Source organism: Pinus tabuliformis, chromosome 3_2, assembly GCF_031772625.1.
Source record: "Pinus tabuliformis cultivar Carrire ecotype Pingquan chromosome 3_2, CPIR1, whole genome shotgun sequence".
Lineage (NCBI taxonomy): Eukaryota > Viridiplantae > Streptophyta > Pinopsida > Pinales > Pinaceae > Pinus > Pinus tabuliformis.
Window position 1 is genome coordinate 323,385,599 of NC_142302.1, and position 17,023 is coordinate 323,402,621.

The following is a 17,023-nucleotide window of genomic DNA, read 5'->3' on the forward strand; positions in this document are numbered from 1 at the left end:
CTATTAAAATTTGACTTGCATAACCTTATGCATTATAGTGTTGCATGCGAAGTGTCCCCTAGCTGGTCCGTCATGGAGATCATGCAATACCTTTTCTGAATCATGTGCTTCCAGACACCTTAGTAGTACTTTGTTGTGGTGCTTTCTAAACAACACCTAGGCACCAACTGATAAGATAAATATTTAATTATGAGTGCCCTCTTATGTCATACAAAAGAGTGGTAGGGCACTGTGATGTGCTCAAGTTATTGATGCACATCTATGTACCAGGAGTTTGTGCTAGTAGTCGGGGAGGCTTACTCAACGCTATACATCTCAATTTCTTACTCACGTCTTGAAATATCTTCTTCTTCCTCATGCGGCTAGTCAATAAAGACCATGGCCCTCGATTGTGTGAACTGGCTTGATTTCTAAATCATATTCTTACAACCAGGTCATCCAATTCACTATCCTTTCACCCAACTCTTGTTGAACAAGCAATGATTTGACCACTGGGTGCGTGACAAAGATAACACATTGATTTTTCAATAGATATGGCCAAAAATGCTTTATCCCTTGTATACTACATAAGCTTGTTTTTCCATTGTGGGATAGTTAAGTTTTGGTCCTTGTAGACTTGCGCTCATGAAGGAAATAGGTCGCTCATTATTCATTTCATCCTTCTGAGTGAGAACAACAATGAGAGAAATATCAGAAGAAAAAGTGTAGAGTTAGAAATATTTATTGAAATCTGGGTTGTATAATGCGGGTGCTACTGCTATAGCCTGCTTAATATGAGAAAACACATCCTTTTCCTTTATATCCCATTTATAAACTACATCCTTCCTCACCATCTCCTGTATTGGCTTGACAATCTGGGCCTAGTTGGAGATGAACTCACAGAGGAATTGATTTTTCCCAAGGAGTACTGCATAGCCTTTTTATTCTCCGGGAAGGGAATTTGTGTGATTGTCCTAACCTTGTCTGGGTCTACCTTAATCCCACTCTTAGCAATAATGTGGTCCAATAGATTACCCTTGGACACTGTGAAAATACTTTTCTTGGGATTTAAGGATATCATGTACTTGTGACATCGCTCAAAAATATTCTTTAAGTGGTGTATGTGGTTTGACCTTTGTTTGGAGAACACGGTTACATCGTTAAGATAAACCACTACGATCCACCCAATAAGTCTGCGCAAAGTGATGTCCATAACTCGTTGAAATATTGCACTAGCGTTGATTAGCACAAATAAAATTCATCTGAATGCGAACGTGCCCCACTTCGTTTAGAATGTGGTTTTAAGTCTGTCAGACTTTGCAACCAAAACCTCGTTGTATCCAGAATAACCAACTAATAGAGAAAACTTTTCAAACCCTAATATTGTTTGCAATAGTTGTTCCATGGATGGCATGAGGTAGTTGGACTTGTCTGAGGCATGATTGATATTTCATAAATCTATGCACAGGCTGATTTCCCCAGACTTCTTCCTCACTGATACAAAATTTGACACCCATGTTGAGTGTCGCACTCTGTACATGATCCAGGTATCCAACAATTTTCTCAACTCTTTTTTAATAAGAGGCTCTAGTGTTGGATTTACTTTCCTTAACTTCTGTTGAAATGGCTTGGCCCCTTCCTTTATGAGTATCGCATGCTGGATGATTTACGTGTCATATGTCTTAATCCCATCGTTTGTCCATGCGAACACATCTCGGTACTGCTTGAATAAGTGGATAAAGGCTTGCCACTCTTGTTATGTACAATAAGTACCGAGATTGTCATACTTTGGATATTTTTTTGTTCCCAAGTTAATATGCTTATGTGACAGTGTGGAACTGTGGGTCTTAGCATTGACAGGTCCCTAGAAGTGATTTTACAGGTCATACAACTTTTCCAATGTTACCACACCCTTAGGGATGAGGTTTCCTTCATTTTCACTGGCTGCATCCTGTAATGTCCTTTCACGCTCGTCCTCATTGATCGTTGTGTCTTTGAATACATCAACATTCGCCATGAAGCGTAGTATTTGTTGGTCATCATAAAAAATTCAAAAATTAGTGATATTTTTGGGAACGGAAGGCTTATAAATAATTTCAACCGAAAAATCGTCCCTTAATGGTGACAACCTAGCAACGACATTTTCTAATGCATCCGCAACTACGGTATGCATTATTGGAACAAAAATAATATTGAAAGCTTGGAAATGTGAAATTAGACACTATACCTCTTGTTGATAACTTCTAAGATGAGGTGACACACAATTTATGGTATTATGTACCTGTCGCACCACAATTTCTAAGTCACCTACCGCTTTCAAAATGGAAAAATTGAGGTCAATGACTCTTTTCATGCCAAAGATGAGTGCTTCATACTCTGCAGTGTTGTTCGTGCGCTCAAATTCCAAGCGGCTAGAGATAAAATGCTTTCTTTGCAGTGGGTTTATTAAAATTCAACCAACTCTAGAGCCCTCCCGTGTTTTGGAACCATTGAATTAAAAAGTCCAAAAATCATATGTACATGAACTGGGGACTACACTAGTACTACTACAACTACTACTAACTATATAGAGGTCATTATCACTAGTTGGACAAGGAAGGATATCCAACTGTGTATTTGGTGGAACTAGGGATGGTTGCACAATATAACACCCCAGTTGGGTTTCCAAGAAACAATTGTCGAAAAGTAATTCTGAAAAAGACATTGGTTCATTATGTCTATCCAAGGGAGTGACAATGTGTTTAATATATCTTTCTGATTCAACCTGGATTTGATTATTTCTGCCCTTATATGGAAGCCATAAGTGTGACCAGTCTGTGGAAAAGTATCCTTGTAGCTTACTAGACCATTCTTTGCTTAGTAACACTCCATATGCTTCCGAAATGCCCACAATCACTATGTTGATACATTGATGGACATGTCCATCAAATGATAAACGAATGATGACATCTTGAAGTTCACCAATTGCCTGGACATGAATTTTGTCCAACTGAATAATATTTTCCTTTGTTCTGTCCCATTTTGCATTAATTTTCTTGGCAACATATAGTGGCATTACGTTCATCGATGCACCAAAATCAACCATGAAATTGTGTACATTGAAATTAAAGATTTCAAAAGTTAACAAAAAAGGTGGGTAGAGTGTATTTTCTTATATTGTTAGAGTTTTGAGTACAGATTTGAAAGAACTAGGAGACTTACCAGTTCCCTTGTCTGAAAAGGTAGCATTACCTGTAGGGGTTTGCCCAAGTGCCCGTAAGAAGATGTCCTGTTGGCTTGTGATCTTTGTTAATTCAAACATTGAAATGTTCACACGAAAATTCTCCATGTCATCAACTATGTTGTAGTCCACAACGGGAAGAATGACTTAAGTGTCTAGGGATGTAACTTGGTTTTTGATTTCCAGAGTGATGGTTCTGTCCTTACTGCTGATGGAAACACTTTCTGTTGAGGCTGCTTTCCCATACATGCTCTAAGTGTCCTGCATTGAGTTGACCTGTGGGTTGATCTTCCTTAACGAATTTTCTTTAAATTTCTGGTTTGGAAACTCAGCTATAGTGGATGGCCCTTGGATTCTCAAGTTGTACCGGTTGGTCTGCTTCTGGGTTTGACCGTCACTCAGAGGCTACTTATTGGCAGTACACTTTTGGTTTGTAAGTATATAGTTAAAAATGTTTATTGCATGCCCAACATTGGGAGTTTCATTTGCTACAAGAACTTCTTCCTTTTCTTTTGTTGGCTCAGTCTGCTCTTCAGCCATTACCGCATCAACAAGATGTGTAGCAAGCATGCTTGTGGCTTTATTCCACTGTGGGCACATTTTATATAAATGATGTTCTTGATGATATGAACAACATTGATCTGTGCCCAATTTTTCAATGTTGAATACAACGTTGGAGTTCTACACAAAATTTGTTGGTTGGTTTTTGTTACTGCTAGAAGTTGTAGTCCTTCTAAACATGTTGAATCTGGGAGGCTTACTGCTCACGGTGGTCTCACTTAACCTCTATTTGATCTCTTCCATCTCATTAGACAGAGACTTGACAAGACAGGTCAAGCTTTCAAGATCATATGATTCTTTCTCTTTGGCCCTACTCATAGAGGCCTGTGACCTATTACACGTGTCTTTGGAGTCCTTTGTTGGTTCATCATCTGAGATGACTCCGATTGCACGCAAGTCCTTCTCAACAATGATAACCTCTTCATAATTTTCTGTTAATGTTTGTTTCATAGTTCACTTTACAAACTCTGCAATGCTTGCTAGCAAGGCAAAAGTGTAGTAATCTATGGTGATGGAGTCATGAGGTTTCGTGTTTTTCGAAAATTTGTTCAAGATGCGATTGAACCTCTAATTGAAATATTTCACTTTTTCCTTTTTCTCCATCTTAAGATTACCCAACTCTTTCAATAACATGGCGGGGGTCTTATCATCAACAAATTTTTCAAGGAAGATCTTCTTAAACCCCCTCCAATTCTAGATGGAGTTCGGAGGAAGGTTGTGATACCATACAACTGCTTTACCATCCAAGGTACATGGAAAAAGTCTACATGCAACATCATCGTAACATACCTCGTTTGTTTGTAGATTTAGGTAAGAGTTGTCTAGATGGTCTTTAGCCTTCCTTCATTGTTTTATCAAGGTCATACTTCATTAAGAGCTTCTCTAAATTCTTTGGCATCTTTTGTAGAACACCCAGAAGTGAAAGTGGGCCCTGAGTCATCCAATCTAGATTTTGGTCTGCCATGTCTTCTTCTTCGTTGTCCTCCTCTTCTTTTTCATAATTTGATGTCTCTTCTTCTTCTTCCTCCTCTCCGCCTGACCCATGGAAAGTTGTGTCCAAGAGTAGAATGTTGTCTCTGTCACCACCGTGAAAGAGTGAAGGCTCTTCTTGTCTTTACACATAGTCTATTAATTCTTCAAGAGTGGCAAAAACCATGTCTTCAAGAGAAGAAACTAATATCCCCGTGGGGGTGGTCTTGTTTTTCTTCAGATAATATGGAAGACTGATTACTCCCAGGATCAATCCAATAACTTTTTCAAATTGATGGCTTATATGATAGATGGCTCAAATCTGATCATATGGGATTTCACATTCAAGCTTGGGCTGCGAAGAGTCACATACTTTAGAAGCATGAGTAGGGGAGGTGCAATGCACGTTGTTGGCTTGAACAGAAGATCAGATGATGGGGTCGGTGGGGTTATCAACCATAAAACACTAGCTTCCATCTTAGTGCCAAAAATGTTGACGATGCTGGACCCGCCAATATTCAGGGGATCTCCCTGATGTGAAGTCCCAGTTAGACCTCACACCGTTTGGTGTAGGAGTCCCATCTAGTATAAAGGCTCGATTGTCAAATTCTTAAAGATTTTCCTTGGCTCTAACTGTCAGCAAGAGAGAGGGGTTCAAAGGTATTTTCAAAAAGCAAGAAGGTGTTCCTAGTGAGTCTTCAGTTGCAATTAGGTCAAGGTTCTTCTACTATAAATGGGGGGAGAAAAGTGAGCCTCTAGGTGAGAGGTAATAGTACCACCGAAGAAGAGACACACATGAACCAGAAGGGTCCATCTAACACCCTACGAAATAGTCCGCAACGGATGCAACAATGGTTACAACTAACAAATAAAGAAAGGCCTGCTTAATATCCCGCAGAATAGTCCACAAGGACGGGACAACAATAAGAATCATTACATCACATTCTTAGTAAGATAAATACTAAAATAACTGAAATAATTCAACTATCTTAACACATGTGAAAGAAAACATGAAATAAAAACATTCACATAATGGTCTTACAAACATTCATAATCCATGCATGAAGAAAGTGTTGGCCTTGAAGGCTTCTATTATTAAGTAAAATTTTGAAGACACCTGTTTACAATGTACATCACAGGCCCCAATAGTGGAGAATTGGAGCTACTTGTTGCTCCTCAAATAACTAGTTGATCTATCTAATGCCTTGTGGGAGCAGCTAAGGTGAAAAGTCCTTTACTCATACAATGAGGGAATATATATAACCAAGGGTGAGTCTTTGACTACCCTCATGACTATTTGACTTCCTATAACTTTTCAACTTACATGACTCTTTACATTCCAAGTGTTTCCTTTGGACTTGCACTTTGCAATACATTTGAATACAATAAACATTCCACAATAGTGATGTGGCATATGACCACTCATGACATGACACTGCTGACATGGACTGCTTGATGATGTGGTGGTGTCAAGTCACTGCTGCTACTAAGTGTTGGATGTCTTGTTGAATATGCTTTCTCTTCACCTCCGAATGGCTTGGTGATGCAGAATCTTCAATGATCTTTAGTCTTGGATAATGGTCACAAACTTGTATCTCATTGCTTTCCCTTGACTGATCAACTTATGGGTTCAACTACAAGAGAGTCTTTAGGCATGCTTCACTCCCCTCTTCTCCTTCTCCATCATCTTTCCATGACATGATATGGTACTTGTTCTTACAATTCACTCATGACGAGACGACATCAATCCAAAAAAACCCTAGTTTAAGATGATGCATTATGATCCACCAACTGAGTCCAGAACAAGTGATAGGCTGTAAAGAGGGGCTCAGTGACTGCACATTGCATAGTTCCATTAGCCAGGGGAAAATATTGAGCTCTGAGACTGCACAGTGCACAACTCATGGAGGCCTGAAGGACAAGACTGCACAATTTCTGGAGATAGTGGGGTTAGGTTGAGGGAATGGACACTAGAAAAGTTAATTGCATAGTTTTGGATGTCAAGGGAGGCTGGGATTTTGCACATTATGTCATTCTAACAACCAGGGGAAGAGCTTGGAGCTTGAATATGCAAAGTGCACAGTTCAAGCCAGGTTGGAGGACATAAATGCACAATTTCAGGGGTAAAGGTCAGTCACAGGAATTGTGTAGTCCAGAAACCCTGGGAGGCAAGCACAATATCAACCAGAGAGGTCACAACTTAGAGGGTTGAGACTACACAATGCATAGTTCAGTTGGGGCCCGATGAAGCTAAGTTGCTTGGTCAGGAATATTTTCCAAAAATGGCTAAGTGTGGGATAGGTGATGAACTGTAATGAACCTTGACTATGATAACAGACTTAGCATACTTTGACAACACGAAAACTTAGATCTTTTGAACACGTGAACAAGGCATTTACCTCTGTGTGACTTCCTTATGACAAGATATGATAGATGCGACACTTAAGATAGAATTTAGGATGACCGTGACGACACTTGTACAACAATGCTCAGGTCTTTGTGTATGGGTGTGACAAATATTTACATAGTTAGAAAAACTCGTATACACAAAGATAGACCTTTGAAACCATCAGAATAGGCTTGCAAGCATTGCATGATAACCAAGAATGCCAAAAGGTGGCAATTAACTCAACATGCAAAAGGGCTAAAGCACTCCAAGAAAGTTCATGAAATAAGCTTCAATGTCCACAAGAACAATGTAAAAGACCAAGGAAGCCTCCGAAATTGAATGTAAGCCAAAATTTTGGAGGGTGTTGTAGCAACTATAACATAAGGGAACATGTCAAATATTTCACCTAACATCAAGATAAATATTTCGAACAAACCTGGCAAAGTCGAAGAGATATTCCCAGGGGCAACATGCTCTCTCGAGCAAGTAACTGTATACACATCCTTGTTCTAAGAATACAAGGATATTTTTGCATGGGACTACATTGAGATGTCAGGAATCAGTCTCACCATTGTGTAACACCATGTTGACATATGGCTTGACACCCATCCCATTAGGCAGAAACAATGCCAGTTACATCCCTCTAAGTCTGAAGCAATCAAAGAGGAAATTGATAAACTCCATAAAGATGGTCATCTATCCTATCACTTACATGTCTTGGATTTCTAACCCTGTACCCGTCATGAAAAATCAGGGCACCATCTATGTTTGTATTAATTTCCGATATCTGAATAAATCTTGTCCGAAAGATAATTACTCTACACCATTCATCGACCAAGTCATTGACGCTTGCGCCAATCATGAGGCCCTATCCTTCATGGATGGGTTCTCTAGGTATAACCAGATCTAGATATGCCATACAAATCAGTACAAGACTGCATTCAAAATCCCTTGGGGTACATTTTCCTAACAAGTTATGCCCTTCAGTCTTAAAAATGTTGGTTCCACCTTCCAGCAGGCAATGAATTACATCTTCCACAAATTGGCTCATCTTATTCTTGCGTATTTGGACGACCTTATAGTATGATCCAAGAAACATGCTAACCATTTGGAGGATATCTACATGGTTTTTCATAGATGTCGACAATATAACCTATGCTTGAACCCTCTCAAGTGTGTGTTCTATATCAACACCTGAATACTACTAGGATTTATAGTTTCCTAACAAGGTATTAGAGTTGACCCTCTCAAAGTCTAGGCCATTAAGGAAGTACCACCTCCAAGAACATTGAAACAATTACAAATCTTGCAGGGTAAGGCCAATTTCTTACGATGCTTTGTCCCCGATTATGCTACTTGCGCGCAAGGCTTTCTGCACCTCCTTTGTCAAGATATTCCCTTCCATTGGGATGATCAGGCTCAAAAATCATTTGAAGCTTTAAAAGATGCATTATCTCAAGCTCCTTTGATTATCTTGCCCGACCACAATAAAGACTATACCCTATATCTATCAACATTAGATGTAGTGATCGTTAGCGTATTAGTCCAGGATGGACCAGATAACAAGGAGCACGTAATTTATTATGTTAGAAAGAACCTATCCTACATTATATCATCCTTCGGACCACTACCATAATAGCATCCATTAACCCCATGCGATATCTGCTCACTTGCCATATGATGAACCACAAATACACTCGATGAATTCTTATATTGCAAGAATTCGATCTACATTTAATTCTCCTAAAAGAAAAAAGGTCCTCATCCTCACCAAGTTCGTAACTGATCTCCCAACATAAACCCAAGGATCTCCCATTAATGATGCTCTTCCCAATGAACATCTGTTTTTAGTATAAATGGATGACCCTTAGTATGATGATATTCTCCTCTTTTTATGAACTCAAAAGTTCAAACCCCAACTTACACATGATGATCGGAGGCACATACACCACCAGGCCCCCCGTTGCCTTCTTCTGGGGGATGTCCTATATTGAAGGGGCATTGAAACTATCCTTTGTCAATTCCTCAATCACGAACAAGACGAGCAGGCCTTAAATGATTGCCACAATGGGGCTTACGGTGGCCACCTCTCGAGGATGGCCACTGCTAAAAAAATCCTTCATGGTAGTTATTTTTGGCCCACCCTTTTTCATGATTAAATATAGGCAGTCAAAATATGTGAGCAGTGCCAATGATATGCTCATAAGGCGTGAGCCCCACCTGTTCCCCTACATTGGGTCATAATTGTCGGCCCCTTCAGTAAATGGGGAATATACTTCATTACCTATAACCCCACATCATTCGGCAACCATAAGTACATTGTGGTTTTCATCAACTATTTCAACAAATGGACAGATGCAATGCCCACATATAATAGCACCGCGGGAAACCACTACACAATTTTTCTTTAACCATGTCATAACATTGTTCAATGTTCCCAATGAGTTGGTTTTTGACCATGGTAAACATTTCAAAAAGGAAATATTTTAGGATTCTCTCATGAGTTCGCTTCCACATACTACCCTCAATCCATTGATTAGGTAGAAGTTGTCAACAAAATTCTCAAAACAATGTTGCAGTGTATGGTGAACAATCACAAAACCAATTGGCACCACATGGTTTTTTCTGCCTTGTGGGCCTATCACACAACACTCAAAGCATCTACAGGGTTCACACCCTTTTAATTAGTATATGGGGTTGAAGTTGTACTCCCATTGAGTGTGAGATCCCTACCTTGCAATCAGCCATCAAGATTTTCACTAACACCAAACCTTTGGAAGAAAGGTTGGTACAACTAGAGCTTGTCGATGAAGCACACAAAAAGAGGGTCAAAGCCTCATTTTATCGCAACATCACCCCTCAAACATTTTCCATAGGTGAGTTAGTTCTCCGTTATTATGTTGCCCAAGAGGTTCTAGGGCCCAGGAAGTTCGAGACATTATGGAAGGGTCCATAAATTATCAAACATTGCCTCCTCAAGGGGGAATACATCTTATCAGAGCTTGATGGGACTTGCCTAAAAAATCCCGTCAATGGACTCTACCTCAAAAAATTTCACCCATAAGAATGCTCGAGTAGCCTTAGAATGTACATGTATGCACCATGACTTATTTTTTATGATGATCACCTTATCATGGACCCACTCTAAAATCACTCTCTCATCATGTGTTACAGATAGATCATTACAGATTTACTGATGGTGCTTCTCGATGGTCACAAAACCTTATTGTCGCAGCGTGGGACATATACTCTCCTAACCAGACACCTTGTCTTTTCAATGGACTTTGTATCAGGTCATTAAGGGAATTTTGAGGTTTAAAATGGGCCTCCTATGAAAAATATACAACCAAAATAAAGTTTATAAGAACTAGTAGGATTCAAGATGATGATGTCAACCATGGGGGATGATTCCCCATTTTTGGAGTAAAGAAGTAAAAATATTAAAAAATAATAAAATAATAAAACTACTTTTTCAACTCGTATTTTCAACTTATCTCCCTAAGGTTTTACTCAAATTTCGAGCGGGACTACTCGTTGATGAAAAATTTAATTCCTCATCCATGGAGTACCATGTTGCATACTTTCGATGGACCCTGCTACATGAAATATGAGAAATACATGAAAAAACACCTTGTCTTTTCAATGGACTTTGTATAAGGTCATTAAGGGAATTTTGAGGTTTAAAATGGGCCTCCTATGAAAAATATACAACCAAAATAAAGTTTATAAGAACCAGTAGGATTCAAGATGATGATGTCAACCATGGGGGATGATTCCCCATTTTTGGAGTAAAGAAGTAAAAATATTAAAAAATAATAAAATAATAAAATAATAAAACTACTTTTTCAACTCGTATTTTCAACTTATCTCCCTAAGGTTTTACTCAAATTTCGAGTGGGAGTACTCGTTGATGAAAAATTTAATTCCTCATCCATGGAGTACCCATGTTGCATACTTTCGATGGACCCTGCTACATGAAATATGAGAAATACATGAAAAAACGTGATTGTAATCACGTTTTTCATGTATTTCTCATTTTTCGTGTAGCAGTGTCCATCGAAAGTATGCAACATGGGTACTCCTTGGATGATGAATCAAATTTTGCACCCAACGAGTTGATCAAGCCCATAGGGAGATAAGTTGAAAATGCGAGTTGAAAAAATAGTTTTTTTCTTTTTCCCTCTAAAATTTCATGATGTAATCTAATCTTATTTTATTATTTCGACTATTATTTTATAATTTCCTTAGGAGGCCCATTTTAGACCTCAAAATTACCCTAATGCAACCACCAACAATTAAGCTAAATATGACGCCATCATAGGAATCTTGGCCGATGTTTCCCTCTTAGGTATCTGTCACCTACATGTGTTCCTTGATTCCGAGCTTGTATCACAGTTGAACAAAACCTTTCAAGTTTGTGATCCACACCTTTTTCAGAAGTTGTTGTAGGCACAAAGGTTAGCTCGAAATTTTGATCATATCACATTTACACATATAGCAAGGGATCAAAATCACACAGTTGATCACATAGCTATTCAAGTCCTAGACTCACATGCATCACATATATATAACCATTAAAATACATAAATCATAAGAATAATATCCATCTAAAAAAAACAAAGATACATCAAATGTATAGAAGCATAAGGCACATCATAAGAGCCGCCAAAAAAATTGCAATTCGTATATACATATCAAAAAATATATATGAGTGCAAAAAATAATTGTACATCCACTACTTTTTGGCCTGGTAAAATAAGTCCTCAAAAACAGGGGAGCATCCTCGTAATGGGTGCTTGCCCTGGTACGTACATCAGACAATCTACATTTATGGACAAGTCCCTTCCCCCCTCCCCTGAGGTCCAATCTCCACATCAGGTGCCAAAATAGGACCAACAATGGCCACCGTCATCGCAATGTGCTGAAGAACCGGTCGACATCCCCAATCGTGTGCCATCGTCGTCTCGACCACCACCTCTCCCAGTCATGCCCTTCCATCCTCAGACATCCCCCTGGTCAAGGCCTCAGCTCTGCCCTAGGCATCCTCATTTTCACGCCCCGAATCGATTCCACCATTCGAGGCACCGTGCGGTGCCGATTAGACTCCCATGCTTAGTTTTTTTCTCATCTTCTGGACTACACCTACCAACATTATTATTCATGTTTTCTTATTGTTATTGCTTTATGTGTGGAAAGACATAAAATAGTACAAAATGCCAATTTGAGACGAAGAACAACAATATATCAATTCAATTCTTCATTTATAAAAAATTGCATATTTTACAAGTATGTTACATAGGCAAGGCTGTTGCTGCCCAGGCGCAACCCTTCGTCAAACTGTTGTCAATGGTTCGAGATGAAGCATGTACCACTCCACACAGTGCATACCATGCTGCCCATGACACCACACTCTACCTCCACAATATGTTGTTGCCACTGCTACCCACTGATGTTGCCGTTGGTACCCGCCGCTGCACACTGCCACTACATGCTACCGTTGTTGCTTGAACGTAACACTGTCAGACTATTATACTCTGCCCATAGCATGGGGGAATTTCCCACACCTATAGTGCCTATCTCGTTTAGCTTTTTTACCATGTCTTTCTTCGGCTCCCTTCACACTGCGAACTTTGAAGTATGGTTTGCGATTGTGTTGTGTTCATTTGCCAACTCGTGGCTATCAATATATATGCTTCCACCAAGTCATGTTTATCCATGGGTCGTGTTGCTTGGGGCATCGACTCATCAAGCCGACCTACCCACATTGCGTTCAAGACACCCGTCAGCCCATCTATGTGTCGACTTGCTGTCAGCTACCCATCACTGTGTTGGCCCGTCATGTAACTCCACCCACCATGACTTGTCACACATTTTCTCATGTTCGGTTTTTCACTTTTCGGTTTTCTCGTGTCACCCATGTTTGGTTATCCTCCGCACAAGGGTGGGTGTGCTGCCAGGGTGTGCACCCCGGTCGCACGTTTTACTCCGTTGCATTTAACCAAAGTTGAGTTTCCACCATCACTCAAGTTGCGTTTAACCAAAATTTTGACTAGGTGCGCTCGTCCACACGCCTTTCACCAAAAACAAGTCGGGGGTAGCTCATCATGCCCGCCGCTATGTCTGAACACCCATCGCACACTTGGGTGTGCCCATACCCACGACTCGCCTCTACGACTCGTGTCCGCCTGGTTGGGCGCTTGACTCAGGGTCCTTACATCCTCCCAAACCACGAGTCATTGTCATCCTTGAAAATCCAATCGATCATGCCAACTATTCATTAAACTTTGCAATCTGTTTTTTCCATCTCCACAATGAATCCTCCATTTCCCAACCACTCTCGTCCAGTGTGTCCTTCCTCTGAATGAATAAATCTCTCTGTGCGACAATCCTGACACCTATAGTCCTAAGATCGAATGTCTTGTCCAAAACCAAGTTTGGTCTATCCACAATCATGGTTGGTTCCCTCGGTGGTGTTGTCCTCTCAAGATGATGTGCATCAAGTCTACATCTCTTGAGATGAACCATATGGAACACAGGATGTTTTGAACGCATGTGGTTCAGAAGCTCCAACTCATAAGCAAATTCAACAACTCGAGTCTTTACTCGAAATGAACCTTCATACTTCCTCGTCAAAGATCTCACAGTCCCTTTCGGTGGCTAAAACTGATCTCTAGTGATCCTCAGAAAAACCATATCCCCAATGTCGAAGTTTGCGTCCCGTCTATTCTTATCTACCCATTTCTTCATTCTACCTGCAGCATCATGTAGGTGCACCCGTTCTAACTCTAGGGACTCATCCCATGCCGACAAGAATCTCTTCGCATGTGGACTCCTAAAAAATCCCCTCGGTAGCACTTGTGTGGAGAAACTAGCATCTGTCCATTGACCAACTCAAATGGACTATACCCAGTTGCCGAACTCTTCTACAATTTGTAGCTAAAATGAGCCACATCCAAGAGTTCAGGCCAATTTTTCTGATCATCCCTCACATAATGTCACAAGTAGTCCTCCAATAGTGCGTTAATCTGTTTAGTCTACTCGTATGTTTGTGGATGGTAACTCGAACTCTGCAACAACTCTATCCTGACCAACTTGAACAAAGTGGTCCAAAATCTGCCTGTAAATCATGAATCTTGGTCATACATGATACTCAAAGTTACTCCCTAATACTTCACAATATTCTTGAAGAAGAGCTCAGCAGACTTCTCAACCCCACATGGTCTCTTCGTCGGAATGAAGATGGCATACTTGGATAAATGATCAACAATGACCATAATCCCATTATACCCCTGCACCTGCGGTAACTAAGTTATGAAGTCCATCGAAACACTCATCCAAGGTCTCTCTGGAATTGGTAAAGGCTGCAGAAATCGTACCTGTCTCTAGTTATCCGATTTTTCTTATTGACAAATGATGCACATATGCACATACTCCTCCACATCCTCCCTCATCTTCTCCCAAAAATATCCCCTCTCCAACAAGGCCAAAGAATGACACTGGGCTAAGTGGCCAACCCATGGAGAATTGTGGCACTCCTTCAAGAGGTGCCTCCTAAGTCTAGATGACTTCAGAATGTAGAGTCGGTTCCCATAGAACAAGAGTCCATATCGTAGGAAAAACTTGTGAGTCTTCCCCTCCTTCACCTGCTTCAGTATGCTCTTCACCTGAATATTTGTCTCCACACTAGCACGTAGTCTACTCTGCATCTCATCAGTCATATGAACCCGACTCCTAATATGTTCATCATGGTCCTCTCCCTCCTCAAGTGTAGCCAATTGTCCCTTCATGCTGAGGGAATCTACAGCTGCATTGATTCTACCTAGCATGTACTCAATAGTCATATCGAACTCTGCCAAGAAGTCCTGCAAAAAGAGCCTGCTTCATTGACAACTTCAGTTGGGATGAAAAATAACTCACTGCAATGTTTTGAGCCTTGACAACAAAAGGCTTCCCAATTAAGTAATTCCTCCATACCTGTAAACATTGGATGATCACAATCATCTCCTTCTCATGAACTGGATGCCGTCTCTCTCTATCCTGTAACTTATGACTCTCATATGCCATCGGATGCCCATCCTACATGAGTACTCCCCTAATCACAAAATCAGAAGCATCTGTGTGCACCTCAAACAATCTCTTGAAGTTAGGTAGCTTCAATATCGGTGTTGTAACCATCCTCCTCTTCAAATACTCAAATGTTGCTCGACACTTCTTCGTCCAATTCCATCGCTTTTCCTTCTTCAAAAGGTCTATCAGTGGTGCAGTCACCTTGGAGCACTCCAAGGAAAATATCATATCATGGACATTCTTCGGTTCAACCCAAACCTCAATCACATGCACCCTACTTGGATCCATCTATATGTGACCTTGACCCACTATGTGTCCAAGGAATGGAATCTCGTTCTGGGGAAACATACACTTTGACTTCTTCAAGAACAACTGATTCTTCATCAGTGCCTCAAATACCAAAGCCAAGTGTTTTGTATGTTTTTACTTGTATATTCAAACTGCTTGTGTAATATGCTAAAACAAAAGACTTGAATCATTCTATTCATCAGCGGAAACAAAAATTGATCAATGAAAACACTAAGAAGAAAAGGAAGAATTTCAATTGCATTAGCTAGAATATATTGCATTAGCTAGAATATCTGAGAATAAAATACGATGCTTGTTCAACCCTGAACAATTCATGCACAAGTACAATCTATCTCTTTGCTTCACAAACCAGCTCAAGCCAACACTTAGCCAAATCTGCTTCCTGCCAAGCTCCTACTTCCTTGCACTCACAAGCTCCATGCACAAACTTGTGATTCCTATTTCTTGGTCTCACCAACTTGTGCTCACCAAAACAATGAATAAAAGTATTCCTTCATTCTTCCTTTTAAAGGCAATTTCTCTAATTAAGGAATGATTTATTTTAGGCCTTCTTCTAAATGCATGCACCACCTATACAATTTGATGCTTATACAACTTATAGTACACTTCCCTTTAACTCCAATCTCAACTGGGTCTTCCTTAGAACTGACACACATGAGTTATTTATGAGTGAATTATTAGTTATCTGATTGATCACTGCGTGTGAATTAAATCCAATTTAATTCACTGGACCTCTCACTAGTTCCTCCATCAGTTAGAACTAGTTAAATTGATTTTAACTCAATTAATTAATTTAAATAATTACAACTCAAAATAAATTGCAAGACCCCCTAAAACTTAGGGAGAAATCTACATGCCTCTAGTTTGACCCTCAACTCGAATTGACTGAGCTAACTAAGTCAACTTAACTTAGTTAATTGTTACAAGTTTCTATGAGAATGAGAATTATAATTTATTTCCCAATTTAATTCAAGGACAAATTAAATTAGGATTTTCTTGTCGCTATTTTCAACACTCCCTTTCAACAAGAAAGGAATTCAACTCTATTCTGTTCCGATACATTTGGAATGTTCTGCATGCAACACTTCTCTCTAGTGTTTTTGCTGTTGCAACTTCTGAAACTAAAAAAGCATCCAAACCAAATTAGTATGATGCATTTGTCACTAGAGTCTCTCTCTGCTAATAGCTATTGCATTGTCTACTCAAAACTTTGTGCTGTTGCGAAATCTACTCCGTGCTCCCCAATATTTGACTGCTGCTACTCTCTGCCTCTATCACTCTGACATCTGACTGCATCAACCACCACTGATCCATCCTACTACTGTGTAATATGCGCTGTCATAGCAAGGTAATGATCCATGAGACACAACATCTCAATGGACCTTGCCCAAATTTCTGCACTCTTGGGACTATTACCTCACATTGCCCCACCTCTCACCTTTAGGTATTCCTACATGTGCTCCCTCTACCCACATGGCTCGAAATTTACCCCTACTGGATGTCTCTACTTGAGTGGATGCCTCCACTCG

The 17,023-nt window shown here is 40.0% G+C and overlaps 1 pseudogene; it reads right to left on the reverse strand.

The window, feature by feature from the left end:
• The window catches only part of LOC149180829 (receptor-like protein 35), a 38,943-nt pseudogene extending 23,761 nt beyond the window's left edge, over positions 1-15,182 (reverse strand).
• Between the last annotated feature and the right edge of the window lie 1,841 nt (positions 15,183-17,023).